Source organism: Phalacrocorax aristotelis, chromosome 5 (assembly GCF_949628215.1).
Source record: "Phalacrocorax aristotelis chromosome 5, bGulAri2.1, whole genome shotgun sequence".
Classification (NCBI taxonomy): Eukaryota; Metazoa; Chordata; class Aves; order Suliformes; family Phalacrocoracidae; genus Phalacrocorax; species Phalacrocorax aristotelis.
Genome location: NC_134280.1, coordinates 40,938,042 through 40,954,505, shown reverse-complemented (window position 1 = coordinate 40,954,505; position 16,464 = coordinate 40,938,042).

The following is a 16,464-nucleotide window of genomic DNA, read 5'->3' as shown; positions in this document are numbered from 1 at the left end:
TTGAAGGGCGTGGATGAACAGGTCTCTTTGTAATTGCAACTATGGGGTTTGCAGTAAAAAAAAAAACAACTCATCCACTTCGAGTTTCTTCACATGCCTTCTTGAGCTATTCATGTGAAAGGAAGAATTCCCATTAAAAAGGGGAGATGTTGTCTTGGGGTTTGGGGATTTATTTTGGTGTAGTTGTGAAGAAACGACATTATCCTGAAATAACACCAGGCTGTTTTACCTTTTTTCTAGTGTGACCACTGAAATCACTGAACCATTTCCAGTGGAACTGGTTTTATAGCCGTCTCCCTTCACACCCAGCTCTTTGTACACCTCCACTGGATAACTTTGTGTCCTTGGGTGACGAGGCTGCTGCTGGGTGAGCAGCCTTGCAGGGGTGCTGCCGAGCTGCGCAGGGAACCGTCTCCCACTAGAGCGCGCTAGGACAGTTAAAATGGGGATGGTTTCCTTCTGGGATCAGAGTGGAACCATCGAAATGCCTGTGTAAGAAATGGCACCTTTGTTTTTAAAATGGGTAATTGGGCTTGTTTCCCCAACTTCTGGCTACAGTTTCCCCGGATGAGGCTGAAGTATGCTGCAAAGCCAGCTGTAGCTGCCTGAGTGCACTGAGGTTTGGGCTGAGTCAAGCGCTGGGAAAGACCCTTGGGTAGACCCCAGCCTGTACCCAGAGGGCAGGGAGAAGCTTTGTTCTCAAGCCTTTTATTTAAGTTGTCTCATCTTACAGTCCCCTTATTTTAGCTTACTGCTCTCTATGACAGAGGAAGTTGAAATCTGTGTTGTACTTCGCCAAGGACGAGAGTCCATCTCAAGGTCCCATTGATGGCCTTCTGTTGTCATTTGTGCATTTCAAAACTGCCCCTAAAAAACTTGCCCATCGTCACACAAGAATATTCTGCCTCAGCCAGTACTTGAACCCCGGCTCCCAGACCCTAGCCCTTGCCTGCTATCCTCGTTTGCTTCAGGTCTACTTAATTAGCCAGCTGGAGCGTAATTCCTTTCATGATCTACAGTCTAATACATAAAGATGACAGTGACATGAATCTCGGCTTAGGATTCAATTTGCATGTTAATTCATTGTGGTTCCCTAGATATTTGGAATTTGCACCGACAGGATCTGGAAGATGATGAAATGCTCCCTGGGTGGGGTGTTCTCGTGTCTCCCATCAAGAGCCTGGAGGGACAGGCAACATAGTTTTACTGTCCACCAGGCATCATCTGTTGTAGAGCATGGGGGATTTACAGCAAGAAGCAAAGCAGATTGTCATCAAGGAGTTCTTAGTACACAATGCAAACAGAGTCAAGGCTTATTGCAAAGAGTCAAGAAGCATCTGGAAATCGGTGAAGCTTGGTGAGAGAGCCTGCAACAGATTAGGAAGGAACGGAGGCATTCTGTATAGCAGTTCAGCCTTAGTCATCTTTGGTTCAGAAAGTCCCTGAGACACTTGTCTAGGGAAGAGAGAGGCTCTGGAGATGGGGAGGGAAAAGTCATTTCCCTGAGTGGAAGCCTATGTTGGCTTTGAAGAGTTTGGGCACAAACCCCATGACTCAGTTCTATCAAACTCTCTGCTCACCTTTCTGCCGAAAATCCAGGAGCTGGTTTACAGGGAAGGGCCAACACTGTGAATCTGTGTTCATTTCCAGCTCACTAGGGGACCCTGGAAACACTCTCAGATTACTAACAGCCTCATAGGAGACCTGACAGCAAATGCAGACAGAGCTGCCATTTTGCAGCATGCCTGAAAAAATGGTAACTTGCCACAGATAGCACAAGGAGGCTTTCCTGGAAATACAGTCATAGGTGGTCATTTACGTGTGTTACATTAGAGCTAACTGTGATCCGGACCCACAAGATCTAGGATATAGGTTAAAAACAGGTCTTGCCACAAGATATTGTGATTTGAATAGAAATCATGGCTAAACAGGAGGATGGAAACAGACACAGAGTTGTATGAAGAGGCATGTCCAGCATCGTTCAGCCGTGAGTGCCACAGCCAATGAAGGCTGGGAGCAGTCTCAAACTGGCAGATATTTTTAATCTAATAGAAGATGTTCTTAGTTGCAGCAAATAATCCATTTTCAGATTTTGCTGATTTTACACATGGTTTAATTTTAACAACAACAAAAACAGAAGGAAAGAGAGAGTGAAACATTTTTTCATAAATCACTTTTTTTTTTCCCCTCCCAAGAAGCTAGACCAGGTCACTGTATTTTGGCCTTAGAAACATGGATAACATTTTAATGAAGAAAAATGAAAATAAATGTTGTTTCTTTTCTGTGTTCAAAACTCAATGGCTTTGGATTCCCCAGGAGTTTCTTGTGCTTTCTGAAAGGCTATTATCCTGTATGACCTGCATTCATAATCAGCTGTGATGCCTTCTTTCTGTTCTGACCTTCCTTGCTCAGTGTCTCTAGTTGAAACAGGACAAATTCTGGTTTTTCAAAATAATCTCATTGAAGTTTTATGGCTAGGAATGACTAGAAAAGTAAGGGGTTTGTTCCCCAGAAAACATCATTCAACCAAACCTTTTTATTTTTCACCTCAAAGTTTTTCAGCTTTTCATTAATAAACAGGTATTTGGAATTGATCAGGAGGCCTTAAAATAAACATTTCCAGGTTCTAGAAAAAACAACATTTTCCAGGTAGTATTTTTCAGAAAAAGAGGACTTAGTCATGTAGCTACTATTCCATTAACCAGGGTCCCCAGGAATACTTCTGAGCAGGCTTTGCCCAGCTCCGGACTTGGGAAATGCAAGTTCTGCTTCCTGCGTGATAATCCTGTGCCAATTAAGCGACAGGTGTTTGTGTTTCCCTGCATGAAAACAGAGAGCAACGTGTCTGCATTTGCAGTGCAGTTGAAATCTATTGATGAAAAGCCCCGGGCAGGGCTGAGTTACATTATTCCTAGGCCTGTGTTCACGTGGCAAATCCACCTGTAAGAGGCAGGGAGCCTTCAGGATGGGAATGACAAGTACCACCCCTCATCGGGCAGAGCTGGGGCAGGTACTAATTACCCTGCAGCTGCAGTCGCGATGCTCATGGGTGTAAGCTCTGTCCTGACTTGCCTGTTGATTCCTGCAGATCAGCAATGAAGAAGGTGGCTGAGACTGACCCCTCTGGGGCGAGAGCAAGCTTAGTGTTGGCTTTGCAGTAGAGCACCTTTCCTCCACACTAGCTTTTGGTTGTGTCTGTACATTTCAGGTATTGAAACTGTGACTCCGTGACTCAAAGTGGCTCTTGTTCTGGAGTCACAGGAGCTATCAGTCATGCTGTAATTGTGTGGAGATTTGGGCCAGGGGAAGCATTATAATGTTCTTTTAAAGATTATTTGCTTTTCTAGCACCTGATTGCTGTTGGGATTTTAACCCTCTGTGTATTCACAGGCTGTTGTAGATCGCATTTTGTGGGCATAGGCACTCGAAATTCCAGCGGCAAGGAGGAACAAGAAGGGGGGACAGAGTGGAAAGCAGGGTTCTCAGAAAGCAGCCATTATCATCAAGTTTTATTTTTACATGGATCAGCTCACAGGAAGTGTACATGTCAGCCCTCAGTCAGGCTTGGAGAGCAGCAGTAGTCCTTTAACAGAGTTCAGGTTCGAGTTCCCCCAGCACCCACCACTGTGCTGTAGGAGCAGGCAGTCAAATGATAGCCAACAGGTAGAGCTGTTTTCCTGGACTAAATTAACAGATGCATGTGGGCAGCAATTTTGGCCCCATATGAGTTCAGTGATAAAAACTGAGCCTGGGACTCAGGCCAAGGCAGCAGGGCCGGAGGGAACTTAATGGGACTTCCTGCAAAACACAACTACAGACTTCAACCATGTTCTTCAATTTACCTAACTAATGTTTTCTCCAGCCCTGGTTTTTAATTAATGATAATATCATTAATCACATAATCATGGCCTCATCCCATTGTGTTATAGGACTTGGGTGACTAATAAGGACAGGATAACACTTCAGTTTATTTTGCTGTGTTTTATTGACTAATTTAATGTAGTTGAAATGAAGCAAACATGCTGGGGACAGAATTCCCAAAACATACAGTTTTGCTGACATTTAGCTATTTCTGGAGAGTATGTTTGTTGGGTTTTTTTTCTATTTACACTGTTTTTCACATAAATACACACCTTGTCAGAACCTGGAAAAAGACTTGCTTGGGCCTGGTCACGTCCATTCAATTTGTCTTGTGCCCAACAAGCATACACCAGCATTATAACAAACACATGGGGAAGGAACAATTTCTCCAGGCAAGAACAGTTTAATCATGATGGGTCAGATACACATAATTTAAACAGAACATGGGGAATTCTTCATTTATAGATTAACTCCTGCAAGGGGCCAGAATCCCAGTGTTAAGCAGCATCAAATCCCACTGATGCCGTAAACCACAGCAAGGAGCACGCTAAGGCTAGGAGTTAAGAATACATGATTGAATCATGTCAAATGTTTTTCACTCCTGGCTTAATGTTAGAGACTCAGGTCTAATGTTACAGTTTGGGGAAAGGATGGTTAACTCTTCACATCCTGTCCTTTTTTTTCAGTTTTGACATTTCTCTGCTGAAATCCTCCTTTACTGATCCACTGTTCCTAATTTTACTGGATCATCAGCATCATCCCATCTGGAAAGAGGACAGTTCTTTTCTTCAGAGACATTTTACGCTAAACAGATCCTATTCTAAGCTTCTTGGGCGTAAGGAAGACCCTGAATGCTAAATTTCTGGGTTCCTTGTATTCCCAAAGAAGCAGGGATAAACAACAAGGCTGTGGGAAGTCCAGCATTTGAAGTCCTATCTCCAGCTCCATTGCAGTCCTCCAGTGTGACAACTGGAGCAGCTTCTACCCTCGCACAAGAGAAATAAGCTGGGGTTATAGTAGGGAGTAGATTTAGCCTCCCCAGTTTAATCCATAGAGAATTTTCCATGTTATGCCAGGCTTGTCTTAACTTGGGGCTGTGGCTGGTTCTTCCCAGCTAGTACGGGTCAGAGGCTGTGCCTGGGTCTGCTGGTGTTTTCCCCGGCAACCCTCTCTGTGTTCAGGGGTGGCATGAGCAGGACTTGGAGTAGGGTGGGCTCTCTCCACCTTCAGTGCCTCACTGGCACCAGGAGCATCAACTGCTGCTCTCCCTGCTGTCGTGCTGCTGTGCGTGCATTGCCTGGCTCTTGCTGGATTCACCCCATCAGTAGTAGCTATATATGCATTTCACTCTGAAAACAGCCCAGCTTGAAAGATGCTCAATAAAAGATGCTCTACTGGTTTTCTTCCCTGCAGGCCAATCTACCATTCTGAGTTGGGCAGAAGGGACCATGCTCAACAAGATGCCTCAAAGCTGCTGATCTGTGCTCATCTGAAGCAGCCACCACTAGATTAATTCCTTCCAGTCCTTCCCCATCTTCTGGTTTCACCTTTTCAGTGGTATCAGTATTTATGTTCTCCTCTGTGCAAAGAGTTGTTGTTACTTGGTTTGCAGCTGGCTTTTGCTGATTGCATGATTCCACTGCAGATCTTGCAATAATTAGTGGTTTGGATTGTTTTTCTGAGGATGTTGAGACTCTTGGTGGTTTGGTTTTTTGGGTTTTTTTTGGTTTTTATTTGTTTGTGGGTTTTGTTTTTTTTTTTAAGAAAATGAAAAAAATACCCAAACAATATCACTGGAGAAATTCAGTGAGAATTTCTGGAGAAATTAATTCTCCAGAATAAAGCCATTTTCAATTTTTGAACATATGTGAACTAATGTGTGATATATAACAAATATGTGATATATTCAATATATATTCATATCCAGTCCAAACAATAACCATTTCAAACACATGTGCAGCCACAAGCCTCTCATTGGTGACATTGTGAAAAAATTGCTATTTCTCCTACAAATAATACCATGTAATATTATTCACACTAGTTTGATGTCCTAGTTGGAGCTGTGTCATGAAATGCACCAATTTTATTTTCATGGTGTCATACTTATTTCTTTTACTTTCACCTGGTAGATGAAATACTACAGCCCCCTGAGCTTAATTTACTGTTTTCCCCTGATCTTCATTTGTGCTCAGATTATCACTTACTCATCTTTGCAATACTTGCCCTTCCCCCTTGTTCTCTTCTTTACAACATGAAGAAAATGTGTTTACAAGGATTTTTATGAACTTCTGCAATCACTATCTATGGACCAACTTGCCTTTTGAAATTTCCCCCATCAGTTTTCTACTTTGACATCTCCTGCAACCTGGCATTCCTTAGCATTAATTTCTATCACTTCCCCTGATTTTCCAGGAAGAAATTCTCATTAAGCAATAAATGCTGGGCCATCCATCATTCTATGCCAGTGACAAGTTACGTGATTCATCTCAGCCTATAAGGCACAGATCGTTCTTAATCAGCTGAAGTGAGCCACAGGTAAAAGAGCTAAAGACTTGATTTCCATTGCCATCCCCTTGCGATCCTATCTAATGCTACAGAAGTGAGGCAGAGCCATTGTAAGCGCCATGTAACAATGCAGCACAGCTGATTAAAAACCTGCAAAGCTCAGGTGGTTTCACAAAAGTCCTGTCAGTCAGCTTTCATTTGATTTCAGGTCTTATTTTCATTTATTTACAGTATCCCCCACTATGTGCAGAGTGTTTGCTAAACACTGAAGAATAATGGTCCTGTCCCATGTAGCTGACAGCAGAAGGGCTGACAAAGGGAAGGAATGCAGTAAAAGGGGTAATTTATGTATGAGTCATGCTTCCCAGCCAGCTGTGCTGATAAAAAATGGCCAGTTTTATGGGAAGGCTGGAAAACAACAACAAAATTACCTTTGTGGGGAAAAAAAAACCAAAACACAAAAAAAACCCAAAATATTTGGACCAGCACTTTGATTAAAGGTGACTTATTGCCAACAGCATAGGGAAGGGAGTCCTGGAGAGGCATTTAGGTTTATCAGATGCAGGCTTGTGTAGGGAAAGATGTTTCTGGCATAGACACCTGCACCTAAGACAATATGGAGGCAGCAGCAGCAGATCTTGCCTATGGCACAGACAAAGCTGATAAGGAAGCAGGAAGACAGAAGACATCAAGTGTGAGACGTAAGAATTGATAAGGCAGGTGTGGAGTTATGAGCTGATGAGGGCAATTGGTGAGGCAGGGGAGGAAGTGATTGGAGGTAGTCTTTCAGCAGATTGCCAAGTAGTCTCATATACACCTAATGCAGAGAATTCTGCAGGATGTTTGTGTTTTCATCCACCAGCGTGACTTGGGGTCTGACTTTGCTCCACTTAGAGGCAATGACAGACTCCTATTGATTCATGGGAGCCTTAGAAATCAGAGAAAACTTGTTGTGGCAACTGGCTAATTCAATAAAAGCATTGATTTCTCTGGCTGGACAATTAAAGAGCATGAATGCAGTGTAGCAGATTTCTGTCTCTGAATTAATGTAACAAATGATCATTGATTCAAGCCAGAGGACGCTGTACCCCAAAGGAAAGGAACTTCCATATTGAAAAATCCCCCAGCCTATGTGAGTTGGTCATTAGTGTGCCACAGATAGAGCTAATTACCATTCACTGGGAACCCTTTGCCTGATTTCCATACCTAATCTGTCACTGGTGGTAGCTGAGAATGGGCCCTGATATTTTCAGGGCTGCTGGGTAATTGCAAACTTAGGTTATAGCTTCATGCTTCACTGCACCAACTCAGGAATCAGTGTCTGATGCAGTATGATGACACTTCTTTCACAGGTAACTGGTTTGCCACTGTCAATTTGTAAACCCCTTTTGCCTGTTGAAATTAACTTTAATGGTCTTGAGGCATATAGCTGAGACTTGAATTAATTGCACCTAACTAACTGCACGACAGAAGCCCTGGCAGATCAGAGGGCAAGGGTCCTGGCTGCTGACAAGAGCAGCCACCAAGGGTGACTACCTTGCAGCAGTGAACATCCTAGCTCTGAATTTGCAGGCTGGCTACTGTATATGGGCTGCCAGCAGAGGTGGGTGCCACAGGTATGCTGCAGCGCTGGCACAGATACAGTTGCTTCTGCTATTCCCTGCTAGGGGTGGTAACTTGGAGGGGCAGTGACATTTTAACAGCTACCATTGTTTGCGTCAGTGTACGAGAGTCAGGGCACTGACCTGGGCAATGTCTCATTTTCACATTGATCCATTGGCTTTGACGTAGAGCAGACTCGCCTCGATAATGGATGGGACATCCCAACACACGCTGACCTGCCAGAGATAACCCATCGCCTACCATCACCTCACGACACTAGGCTGCTGTTTCTGTGCTTGATGGTTTGGGGTTTTTTTTTTTCTTTTATTTTCTGGTAGCCTGCACATGCAATAGAGGAGGCCACAGAAGACACAATGCTCCTTCTGCTCTTCATCCCAGGAACAGGGCTTACGAGGTGTGATAAGAGTTATGGAGCATTAACGGAGCAGGATGCTCAGTGCTAGAGGGGAGGAGGGATATTTTGATCAGCCACCAAGATAAAAGCTAAGCTGCTTTACAACAGAGCCTGATAGAAAGCAGCTGTTAGAAAAATGTGTCTATTTATTAAAAGGTCAGATGTGGTCTTGCGTTCTGGACTGACACTTGCACAAGCTGGTAAATGATACATAGTGAATACCTTATTAGGTTAATTTTGTCTGTTTCGGGTCACCATGAACAGCCCATTAGAAAATAACAGTGTTCTCAGAGGATGCCAAATTGCTGGTTGTTATTTCTGCAAATAACACTGAATCTGTAACTTGTCTGAGAGCAGCTTATTGCAATGTTCAGTGGTCAAATTTGGAGCATTAACTGGATAGGTAGCTACTTAGTCTGCTTCACTGAGGATGGGAGCATAACTCTTAGCATCAAATTTCACATGTGCAGCAGAGGGACAACGACAAGTTCAGTTTCGCTACCCCAAGCCATTCAAAAATTGTGGCATATTTGCATTATGTGGTCTTTCTGATGTCTGTGTCTTTTTCGAGTTTACGTTTTTCAGCATTTCTTGCAGTTGTGAGCTGAAAATGGATCTTTTGCTTTAAGGAAAAACAGTATTCTCATTTATACCCCAGATCCCAGAATCAGGAACATTAGGGAAAAATGAAATACCTGAGAGCACCAAACCTCAACTGTTCTTCAGAATAAAACACAGGATTTGCTCCCAGTAAACTGTCAGTGCTCGTGCTGGAAGTGTAGAGCGCTTGCTGAAAAGCTCTGTGAAAAGAGCCAGACGGACTTGTTTAAAAATTCAGATACATATTTACAGACTTAGAACTTTTTCCCCAGTAGTAACATAGCTCCTCTCTTGTAACTGCTGGTAGCTGTCACAGAAGCTTTTTGTTTCCTAGCAAAAAGTACCAGAGGCAATAGTGGTTGAGCTTTGATGCAGAATGTTCAAAAGCATGATTTCTATTCCCTCTCCAAAGCCTGGCCCCCAGAAACCTTCCTTGACCTCTTCCAGGTATGAAACAGTCCCACATGGGCTTTGGTGCTCTTCTTCATAAGATTCTTCCGTGTCCTCCCCACATGCGTCTTGCCAGACAGACAGCTGAAACGTTACCAGCAATCCTTTGTTCTGTGGATGGATTTTGATTATTAATAAGATGGTCAGGAAGAATGGGACTATTTCATGTCTTGTCAAAGCAGCACAAGTAGGATGCTGCTTTTATGAGACTTGCTGCTGCTCCTCCCTCCTCCAGATCATCTCTTTCATGTGCCTGAGCAGGACTGAGGTGATCGTCTGCTTCATAAGGAGCTGTAACAGCATGGGAAGCATCTCAGGAAGTAGTTTACGAACAGCAAAGAGAAAACTCAGAGACAGAATGAGAAAGAGCAAAAAAAAAAAAAAAAAAAAAAAGAGCTGACTGCAGTTTTAAGTCGAATTTCCACTACCTTCCAAGCGGGCATTCCAGCATGAGTACACTAAATTCATGTATTACTCAACAGCCAGGGCTATTTAGCAATAAAGACCTCTGGCACTGAAAGAGACTCAAAACAAATCCTTCCAGCCAGCAATAAAACGCAAGGAGTGTCATGCTGAAGATCACTGGGTGGCATAGCTTGTTAAGGCAAGAGGCTGGAGGCTGATTTGTGCAATTGCTACAAGTGACGTTGTCTGGTGACATGCTCAGCCATAGATAACTGCCTTGGAGATTAAAAAAGAAAAAATGAAATGTAGTCCTATAAATACAGTTCGTAGCTGCAGCATATTCAATTATGCACACACATGTACACACACAGAGAAAAACATGAGGGGTTTTTGAAACTTGATCCAGGCTGCATTTGAAATTGGTTTTACAGCTGTTGATTGTTGTCTGTGAAAAAAAAAAAAGTGCATGCAACGCTTGTTGTGCGTCCCAGAAAATGAGGAAAAGAAAAAGGCTCAAAGCCAATCCATGGAAGAGAGTCTTGTCTGGAAGTCCCCGACTTCCACTCCAGGGCAAAGGAAGAAGGCAGTGCGGGGTTTTCACATTTTCTCATGTAAAAAGGAGAAGATGCCTGACTCCACAGCTTTCCTGAGATTTGAATAATGAGATAGTTCTATCTAATGTTTATATTAAGGTTTCACTTCTGTGGTGCTTTGCATTGCATCCACAACATGCAAAGTGCCTTCCTGCTATCAAGGAGAGGCCTCTGGCTCCACAGTCGGAGCGCCAGTCCTGCAAGGATGCCATCACAGGCTTTTCTTCCCCTATGTGGGTAGCTGCTCCACGTTAAAGTTCTCAGTGGAGTTAAGCATGTGTATACATGATTGTACAAGTGGGGCTTTGGGATATTTAAGGACTATGAATTTTAAGATGGTTTCTTCTGGGGATTTTGCAAGCAGATATGCCGGCCGTGCCTGTACTCCTGCAGTGGAAATGTGTCCGTATTTAGCTGATACATCATGTCTCTCACCATGGCTGGATTGGCATTGTTCTTGCTCAGCTCAGAGCAGGAGGAGATGTCACATCTGTGTTACTGATCGTGGCTGAGCTACCCATGCCGTGGTGGGAGTCCCAGCTTGGGTCACTCTTCAGCAGCAGGGAGGAGGGTGATAGGAGAGTGACTCAGTGCACCTAAATTGCATGGAAACAGTCTATGAATCCCGCTGCCACAAGAAAGCACCTGAATGTAGTGTTGCCAAGCTACCTTACTACCAAGTGAAGGCAGAGGCCCCCAAATTACCTAATTTTCAGGGGACCGAACATACTTAACTCTAAGTATTGCAGCCACAGCTATGCATGCCTCTAAAATTCAAGGGAATTATAGGGACTTTTAAATATTCAAGGAAAGGTGCTGTTGAAACTACCTATGCTCTCGCCCCAGAGTGTGTGTTGGGGGAATTATTCCACCTTCTCACATGCATGAGTGGTTTTTGTCAAAATTTATCTCCCCTCCCAAAACATTGTTTAACCAATGTTTGATAAGGATTTTTTTAAAATTAAGATTTTAATCAACTTTTCCATGAAATTTAAGATACTTCATTGTCAAAAACCATCCATTTGGATGCCACTTGTAAGAAATTGCATCAAAGTGGCATTAATATATGGGACTGAGCGAGTCTCTGTAAATACCAGTGATGTAGGAACACAGTGTTTTACATTAATGGAGCCCTAAGGCTCTTGCCTTTCTCAAATTGATGCATTCTTGGGCAACCTGTGTACAAAGCAATGTGAAAATAGTCATGCAACTCAGAATGGCTTTCAATATTTTATTCCATTGCTAGCCCAGCCTTTTTCCAAATTAATCTGGGCCTAACTGGCTTCATGTAAATGCAGGAGAAAAAATGTTTGTTGTACAATAGCTGGAGTAGTCATACAAGCCAGTGCTGAGATTATCTCAGACTCCTCAATATTGCTGTTCTTGTGCTGAGAGGAGAGATTTTCCCTATGGGAGATGGTTGATCTGTTGGTTGATGATTTCTGCTATTACATGTTATGTTATTTGCACGCTCTAGGTTTCTTCATACAAGTTAAAAAGCCTGCACTGGTGAGAAGATTAATGCCTTGCTATGTCATCTGACTGACACTGGATATTATCTCCACATTTATCCTCTGGTTTAACTTCTAGGAAGAAGTTATATCCCAGATAAATATCACAATCCCATTTCCCCTCAGAAGTCCTTACTGCTGTCTTTGATTATCAGAATGGCAGAAGCAGAGGCTTGTTCACCCGTTTCTAGTGAGATACTTGTATATGTGTATGTATATTATAGTCTGTCTTGAAACTAGTTTTGGAAAAGAAGGCATCAGCTAGCTCCTTTCAAGGGGTTGTGTAAATTAGTGTCTACAGAGAGTGCGCTCTTTCATGGTGTTTTTTCCTCAAGCAGACCTCTGGTGCTACTTCTGTTTTCTTGGAGGCAATGAATGTTCCTTCAGTGCATCATCAAATGTCTCGTTATTAAGTAATTAGAGAATGGTTTTTATAAGCATTTTGAATGGAAAGAGCCCCAATCATTATTATTACTACAACCTTCTGGCAATGGAGAGGAAGACACTGATGAATTCTCCTTTGATGTCTGCTGAAACAAGCTGAAGAAAAAGGGCAGATCTTTGGACTCTAAATAATGATACTATCCATAAATAATAAAGCTCTTCAGTGCCCTTTGTAGACAGGCTGTAACTTCCTGCTGAAAGGTATTAATCTTCATGCATAGGCACAGTGTCTGTCCTGTGCTCCTCTCTTACCACTGGTCCAGCTGCATTTTGTGGCTATCAATTCCTTACAGAACGTATTTCTTATTGTGGTAGTTGTAATGGCATCCAAAAGGACACACGTCTAGGGTTTGGGTGGGGCTTTTTTTATAATTTAAAAGTTTTTCCAGACAGAAATTTTGTTTGGGCAATCAAAAAACCAAGAAGCAACAAACAAGGTCACTTGCTTGAGATTTCCAGACATCCGGACTGGAGGTGACTAGAATTCTGGCCAGTTCTGCAGCTTGATAGCTGCAAAACCCAGCAAGTAATTTGGGACTTCGGACCAAGGAGGCTAGAATATAGTCACCAAACAACTTTGGTAAAAGTCAGGGGCATCTGTCAGGTCTGCCAGACATCCAGAGGTCCTGGACTAATGGCTCCAGACAACTTGCTTTTCAGCTTTGCAGTGCACACATAGTAGGACCAGTACAACCAGCACCTGTCTGACCTGCTGAGAAGGTCGTGCATGGTGGATCACCATATGCCCACCAAGCATGGCGTGTTTTGGGTGTGACTATCTGTGGCTATCCAGAAGGTGCTGGACTTGCTATGCCCTTAGTGCAAGTCCATCCAACAGTACCTGAGTTTAACTTTTCTTTCTCTGTTCCATACCCAAGAAGGCGTCCATGTGATGGCAAAGTCACAATATCAACTCTGGAGTTTGTCTTGCTGTCATTTCTGTTTGAAAAATAAAACTGCAGCATGCTGTTAGATAAGTCCTCTCTGAGGTATAAATCTAGAGTGGGGTCTTGCCCATTCGGTCATCCCGGGATGGGCATATCATAGCTAAAGATCTCTGTGTGTATCAAGGGCAAGTCCCAAGATAAGGGCACATCATGCAACCACTAGTGAGGGCATCCTGGTGGCAGGCAAACAGGTAATTGCAAACTCTAGGTCTGCAGCTGAGGCCCAAGTAAACGGCAGCACATCTTACAGCAACTCCCAGGGAGCTGCTGTCTTCCCCCAGCATGTGTCCCGCACCTGCTACCCAGCTTTCCCATGTACATGCTGCGTGCCTTGTGCTCAGGCATGTTCAGATTTTGAAATACGGGCCATAAACTCAGAGCATGCCTTGTAAGAAGGCCTCCTCATGTGCACTGCACTGGCTTCAGCTCAGCAAATCATATCAGGAGCCTTCAGGAAGGACCAGACAATTTTCTCTCAGGAAGGGTGCCAGGGTGCTAGCCATTAGGGAAAGGAAGGGTGAGCATTCTCTCCCAGGCTGATTACTGAGCCCCAGGTTCAGCCACCCTCTCTCACCCATTCAGTGAAGATTACCCATCTCCATTGCATAAGGCAGAGAATCAAACCCTTTTTTGGGACATCCGTCTTTTATCAATGACCTGAAGAGGGAAAAGAGTTCTTTAACTTTTAATTATTTTAATAAATAAACAAGCTTTCAAAAACAGTCTGTAGGTGAGCAACCCCTTCTCTGCTTCTGTCTGTGCTCCTCCATCACTGCAGTGCTTGTATGAGATTATTACAACACATATTTTTCTTCTACAGCAAGCAAGTTCCCAGCTATAGAAGGCTGACAGGCCTTGTGTAACTTGGCATTACTCATCAACACTCCCTATACTCGTTTAGATCTCAGGGTGTGGCTTTAATTAGCTGATTTTGTAATAACACCCAGGTGACTTGGTGATGGATAGACACCCTAGAAACCTATTAAATAGCAGTGTAGTGACTCTGTGTTATTAGAGTACTCTCTCAGATTGTTATTTGCTTCTAGAAATTGAGTCTGTGGGGTTGTTTGTCCTTCCTCATAGCTTCCAGAACTGTTGGTTGATTTCAGCCAGGTTATGCTGGTGGATAAATCCTAGAGAAATGATCATACCTGTAGATATTTCACAGAAATATGCAACTAGGTGTAACAGAAAGAACAGGTTAAGTGCCTGGACTAAGAACTCTGTGCTTGTTTAGGTAACAGAAAATCCATGTGGGAAGGAGCATGTATGAATGTCCCGGCTATGGGGGATAAAACCATTGCTTGCAGCTCAGTTACTAAATCTGAGCAAACTGGGCTATAAGTAGGTGTTTTATTACCCTGTAATAACCTTAGTTTATGTTTTTTTCTGTTGCTGCTCTTAAGTTCTCTTATCTCAGTAACTTAGTGATGTCTTCCATTTTGCTAGGCTTCTGTGGTCTTTAGTATGTGTCAACCAAGTCTGATGGGCTTTTGCTGAAGCCGCCTGGGGCTTTGAAGTGGTCTGCCATCAAGGTATGTGCTTGGCCGAGGACTTTTTAGTATTTGATAGCAGAATCAGTCAGCTTTGTATATCCAAATACTATATTGTTTGGAGCTAAACAAAGCTTTGCTTTGGTTGTCTTTATAACACTGAGCAGGTTTTTGATCTAGTTGGTTGTCTTCCAAGTGGTACCCTCTGTACAAGTTGAACTTGTGCTTTACCTCTGTTTTGGTGGGGTTTTATTGGGCTATTTTTCAGTGGTGTCCTCAGATGTAGAATAACAAGCTCTTTTCTAATATTATGCAGTCAAGACCATCAAATACCTTCCGAAGAACATCTTGCCCCATGTTCTGAAAGTTAGACAGCTGTTTGGTTACCTACACTCATCTATACTTGACCTAGACATGTATTTGGGTCTTTCAGCCCAGTATTTCAGGCTCTGTGGAAGGATGTCTGTCCCTACATAAGCTAGCTGGTCCTATTTTTATATGGGAGAAGAATGATGAGCTTTCTTCTTCAGTACTGGTGATCACTGCTCTGTTGATACTGGCTTCATGTTCTGCATGCAGTATCTGTCAGGATATACACTCTTGGTGCTGATTCTTTCTACTTCTTCAAGTCAACCAGCTCTGAAGCCAATCTTCCATTTATTATGGAACAAAGAACAAACTTTGTTTCTAAATCCACATGACTGAGGGTTTATCTTTCCATTGTGTGCTGATGACTACAGTTAATTTTTAACTTAATCCAATTTTAATCTTTTGGAAAATGTGTGTTTCCATTGCATACAGAACAGCACGCTTGTGATATAGCTGTTGTCACAAGTGCATTTTGCCTCTGCTGTTTCCTTATCCTTGCAGTCTGCCTTTAGGCCTCTTGATTTGGAAGCTGGTTTGTTGGAGTTTTTTGGCAGCTTTGCTGACACTTTTATTTGAAAAGCATGGTTGTACCCAGCCTCGGAAATACCCGTTGTTCTTTGCAAAGGCAAATCCATTTTTCACAGTGACCTTGCTTTGACCTTGTTATCAGTCTTACCACAAATAGTGTGATCTCTAATTAGTCCATCTGTCAGCTGTCCAGGTTCACATGACAGGACAGGAGCATTGCCACGCAGATTGGAAACTAGCTGAATGTGCAAAGAATGATAGATGTCAGAGGATTTAGATGCTGGTAGCTGTTTAATGTCTTGTTGCAAACCCTGGCATCAGATCAGGCCTTAACATTGCTAATAATCTGGAGGAAGGCTTAAAGGATGTACTAATGAAACTTGCAATTATATCATCCACTTAATCTTATAAAGCAAGGCACTTGAGCAAAGTTTGCTTGGAAACAGGCATGCCAGTTGTTGCATCAGGTAATACCCGCTTGCAAACCTTGGGATTCAGTGGGTTTGCACAGACTGAAAGTTAGACCCTGGCCCCAAGAATAAGGATTTTGAGAAAGCGTGTTAATTAAGGAGGCACTACACATAATTAAGCACAACTGGGCACAACGGATCCCAAATTAGTGGGCTTGAATATGTACTCTGAAGAGCTATGTGTTGCTGGGCTTATTTGATGAGCAAGAGAGTGGAATTGAAGGAGTGCATGGCTCTGCTGGTGAGCTTTTACTGTATCAGGGAGAAATTA